Raw genomic sequence first — 5852 nt, forward strand, 5'->3', positions numbered from 1 at the left:
TATTATCCAAACCCTCAGTCAGTTACGAGAACTTTCTTATTCTTGTGAAGTGTTCCCGTCACGCTTCTAGCGTGATCACGCCACCTCATCATGTGAACACTGGGCGTAACTTTGCGGGTATCTGGCATTTTAGGGTCTAACTTGGGCTTTTATCTGAAGCTTTGTGTTTCTATTCAATCAAAATACTGTTTACAAAGACTTGTTCGCTGAAGACAAAAATTTTGACTGTAAAAGAGTTAGAAAGGTCGGTTGAGTTATGTCTAGTCAAGCGATCTTGAATATGAGGAGCTCGTCATAATTGATTGGACCTGTTATGTAACGTTGATTGGTGGATCTGTGGCTGGTGAGGAGGAGTTGGGGGGCATCCCTTTTGCTCCACCAGATTACCCCCCCTCCTTCCATCCTCCCGACCAATTCTTACTTAACGGGTTAAAATAAAAAGTGTCCACTTGATTGTGTACTCAAAGCATGAGATGTGGGACAATTTTAATTTTCTAAACCCTCCAGCCTGTTACGAGAACTTTAATTTTGTGAAGTGTTACCGTCACGCTTCTTGCGTGATCGAACACATCATGTGAACTCTGGGCGTTACTGTGCGCAGGTATCTAGCATTTTAGGGTCTAATTTGAGCTTTTATTCAAAACTTTGTATTTCATTCAATCTAAATACTGGTTACTAAGACTTGTTCGCTAATGACAAATAATAAAACTAGTTATAAAGGTTGGTAAGTTATGTCTAGTCAAGCGTTCTTGAATATTTATGAGAAGCTCGTAATAATTGATTGGACCGACTTTCACAACCGGTTTCACAACAATAGATTGAATTTATCATCTCACGCGCTCCAAGCTTTGCGTGCGAACTTCGTCTACTGCTCAAAACGATCTCAAAATGCCCGAGAGAAATCTTCAGCCCTGGCTTAAGCTTGCATTCAAGCTCCTCGTGAGTACGGAATGGGAGAAAGTGTCAGACTGTGTTGAGGACGGTGACGAAACTTACAGATGGATAAAAGAGCAAATCTACGTGGCCCTGAAGAAAATTGAAAGCGATTATTTCCAGAAACCCATCTCTGCCGCAGCCTTAAACATGCACGATCGATTGAAGATGCTGAAAGGCTCACATCCTAATGAGCAAAGCTTCTCAGAGGCTGTATTTTGGTTAAAGAATTTTAGAGGCAAGAGCGTATTGACTGATAGTTCACAACCGGCTGAGCACCGAGTTATTGGAGCGAAACTAGCTCTGTTGGAGATCGCATTAGTTCATTTTGACGACCTCAACAAGGCTGGGAGTTATTTCTGTCAGGTGATTGAGTCAATGTATGACACGCCGGACATTGAGGCGGCCATTGATGAAAAGAGTAACCCTGAGCTTGCTGCAAGAGTGAAGGTCGTTTACGATGGGGCCAAGGAGTATGCTGACTCCATGCATCTTGTAATAGGAGACTGGATCGAGATGGAGTTTACCCCTGACTCACTGCCAAAGGAGAAGCCTCCCCCATACCAGCCCCCTAGTGTTTGGGCCTTTGGGGATTTTGGGAAAGAAGATGGCTTGGTTTATTATCCTTACAAGGTCCAGATAGATGTGGAAGGGAACTTTTTGGTGATGGATGAAAATGTCGCTGGGGAGGGGACAGTCCAGCGACTTCAGCTGTTCAACCCAAAAGGCAAGTTCATGAAGGTGCTACTGATGCGAGGGGACGGCAAGGTGGGTGGGATGACGGATTTCTGCCTGGACAATAATGGCAACATTGTGGTCTGTGATGATGCTGACTCTGCTCGCATCCGTGCCTTTGACTATGATGGAAATGAGACCCTGTCAATCAATGTCAGCGCAGATGAGCAGAGTTCTGATGCCCCTCATCATATCGTCTGTGTATATGTGGATGCCGGTGGCTTGATATATGCTGCTGATAGTGGTGCTTCATGTGTCTGTATCTATCACCCGGATGGCAAACTCAAAGCTAGATTTGGCAAGCATGGGGATGGAGAGGGGGAATTCAAGGGCTTCTCTAGCCTCTGTGTTGACGATGGCAAGATCTATGTAGTGGATGGACAAACCAGCCGAACCCAAATCTTTGACGCAGATGGGAATTACATGTCTAGTTTTGGGTCTAATGTTGCCCCTGCTCATTTGATGATTCATAATGGCCAGGCTTATGCTGTTAACCACGACAATCATGAAGTTGAAGTCTACAGCATGGATGGAGAGAAGCAGACGAAGACTGAAGGTGGTTTTGGGGAGGGCTTGGAGCAATTCTGGTTCCCTAGCAGTGCTGCGGCGATGAAAGATGGTAGCATTGCCATATCAGAAAGGGAGAACCATAGGGTGAAAGTCTTTAAGTTCCAGTGACTGGTTTCCAGACAATGGGTTTCTGAGAAGAAATGTCAGTAAAATTGTTTGATAATTCCTTTATGGTCTAATGCAATTGTTTTTAGAGGTAATGGTTAAACATCAAAATTATAAATAAATGGGTACAAATAACAAGAATTTATAGGTAAATGACAAAAATAAACAGATTTAGTCGGAATTAATTCTAAATTAAGCATAAGTTTCACTGATATTCGAATAGTTTCAATTCAGTTAGATTTTCTATTTAAAAATGCTAGTATAAGGCATTTTGCTTAAAAAAAAATTTGTTTAGACTTTGTTTTATACCAGGATATAAAAAAATAAACTATAGCATACCCTAAAGCATTCCAATTCATATCCCAAGGGTACCCCAGTTAGTACACTCTCAGGGTATCCCAGTTAGTGCACTCCCAAGGGTACCCCAGTTAGTACAATCCCAAGGGTACCCCAGTTAGTACACTCCCAAGGGTAGCCCAGTTAGTACACTCCCAAAGGTACCCCAGTTAGTACACTCCCAAGGGTACCCCAGTTAGTACACTCAGAGTATCCCAGTTAGTACACTTCCAAGGGTACCCCAGTTAGTACACTCCCAAGGGTACCCCAGTTAGTACACTCGAGTATCCCAGTTAGTACACTTCCAAGGGTACCCCAGTTAGTACACTCCCAAGGGTACCCCAGTTAGTACACTCCCAAGGGTAGCCCAGTTAGTACACTCCCAAGGGTACCCCAGTTAGTACACTCCCAAGGGTAGCCCAGTTAGTACACTCCCAAGGGTACCCCAGTTAGTACACTCCCAAGGGTACCCCAGTTAGTACACTCCCAAGGGTAGCCCAGTTAGTACACTCCCAAGGGTAGCCCAGTTAGTACACTCCCATGCGTACCCCAGTTAGTACACTCCCAAGGGTAGCCCAGTTAGTACACTCCCAAAGGTACCCCAGTTAGTACACTCCCAAGGGTACCCCAGTTAGTACACTTTCAAGGGTACCCCAGCCAGTACACTCCCAAGGGTACCCCAGTTAGTACACTCTCAGGGTATCCCAGTTAGTGCACTCCCAAGGGTACCCCAGTTAGTACAATCCCAAGGGTACCCCAGTTAGTACACTCCCAAGGGTACCCCAGTTAGTACACTCCCAAGGGTACCCCAGTTAGTACACTTCCAAGGGTACCCCAGCCAGTACACTCCCAAGGGTACCCCAGTTAGTACACTCTCAGGGTATCCCAGTTAGTGCACTCCCAAGGGTACCCCAGTTAGTACAATCCCAAGGGTACCCCAGTTAGTACACTCCCAAGGGTACCCCAGTTAGTACACTCCCAAAGGTACCCCAGCCAGTACACTTCCAAGGGTATCCCAGTTAGTGCACTCCCAAGGGTACCCCAGTTAGTACACTTCCAAGGGTACCCCAGCCAGTACACTCCCAAGGGTACCCCAGTTAGTACACTCCCAAGGGTACCCCAGTAAGTACACTCCCAAGGGTACCCCAGTTAGTACACTCCCAAGGGTACCCCAGTTAGTACACTCTCAGGGTATCCCAGTTAGTACACTCCCATGCGTACCCCAGTTAGTACACTCCCAAGGGTAGCCCAGTTAGTACACTCCAAAGGGTAGCCCAATTAGTACACTCCCAAAGGTACCCCAGCTAGTACACTCCCAAGGGTACCCCAGTTAGTACACTCAGAGTATCCCAGTTAGTACACTCAGAGTATCCCAGTTAGTACACTTCCAAGGGTACCCCAGTTAGTACACTTCCAAGGGTACCCCAGTTAGTACAATTCCAAGGGTACCCCAGTTAGTACACTCCCAAGGGTACCCCAGTTAGTACACTCCCAAGGGTACCCCAGTTAGTACACTTCCAAGGGTACCCCAGCCAGTAAACTCCCAAGGGTACCCCAGTTAGTACACTCTCAGGGTATCCCAGTTAGTGCACTCCCAAGGGTACCCCAGTTAGTACAATCCCAAGGGTACCCCAGTTAGTACACTCCCAAGGGTACCCCAGTTAGTACACTCCCAAAGGTACCCCAGCCAGTACACTTCCAAGGGTATCCCAGTTAGTGCACTCCCAAGGGTACCCCAGTTAGTACACTTCCAAGGGTACCCCAGCCAGTACACTCCCAAGGGTACCCCAGTTAGTACACTCCCAAGGGTACCCCAGTAGGTACACTCCCAAGGGTACCCCAGTTAGTACACTCCCAAGGGTACCCCAGTTAGTACACTCTCAGGGTATCCCAGTTAGTACACTCCCATGCGTACCCCAGTTAGTACACTCCCAAGGGTAGCCCAGTTAGTACACTCCAAAGGGTAGCCCAATTAGTACACTCCCAAAGGTACCCCAGTTAGTACACTCCCAAGGGTACCCCAGTTAGTACACTCAGAGTATCCCAGTTAGTACACTCAGAGTATCCCAGTTAGTACACTTCCAAGGGTACCCCAGTTAGTACACTCCCAAGGGTACCCCAGTTAGTACACTTCCAAGGGTACCCCAGTTAGTACACTCTCAGGGTATCCCAGTTAGTACACTTCCAAGGGTACCCAGTTAGTACACTCTCAGGGTATCCCAGTTAGTACACTCCCAAGGGTACCCCAGTTAGTACACTCCCAAGGGTACCCCAGTTAGTACACTCCCAAGGGTACCCCAGTTAGTACACTCTCAGGGTATCCCAGTTAGTACACTCCCTAGGGTACCCCAGTTAGTACACTTCCAAGGGTACCCCAGTTAGTACACTCTCAGGGTATCCCAGTTAGTACACTTCCAAGGGTACCCCAGTTAGTACACTCCCAAGGGTACCCCAGTTAGTACACTCCCAAGGGTACCCCAGTTAGTACACTCTCAGGGTATCCCAGTTAGTACACTCCCAAGGGTACCCCAGTTAGTACACTCCCAAGGGTACCCCAGTTAGTACACTCCCAAGGGTACCCCAGTTAGTACACTCCCAAGGGTACCCCAGTTAGTACACTCTCAGGGTATCCCAGTTAGTACACTCCCAAGGGTACCCCAGTTAGTACGCTCCCAAGGGTACCCCAGTTAGTACACTCCCAAGGGTACCCCAGTTAGTACACTCCCAAGGGTACCCCAGTTAGTACACTCCCAAGGGTACCCCAGTAAGTACACTCCCAAGGGTACCCCAGTTAGTACACTCCCAAGGGTACCCCAGCCAGTACACTCCCAAGGGTACCCCAGTTAGTACACTCCCAAGGGTACCCCAGTAAGTACACTCCCAAGGGTACCCCAGTTAGTACACTCCCAAGGGTAGCCCAGTTAGTACACTCCCAAGGGTACCCCAGTTAGTACACTCCCAAGGGTACCCCAGTAAGTACACTCCCAAGGGTACCCCAGTTAGTACACTCCCAAGGGTAGCCCAGTTAGTACACTCCCAAGGGTACCCCAGTTAGTACACTTCCAAGGGTACCCCAGTTAGTACACTCCCTAGGGTACCCCAGTTAGTACACTCTCAGGATATCCCAGTTTATACACTCCCAAGGGTACCCCAGTTAGTACACTCGCAGGGTA

Source organism: Nematostella vectensis, chromosome 1, assembly GCF_932526225.1.
Source record: "Nematostella vectensis chromosome 1, jaNemVect1.1, whole genome shotgun sequence".
NCBI lineage: Eukaryota > Metazoa > Cnidaria > Anthozoa > Actiniaria > Edwardsiidae > Nematostella > Nematostella vectensis.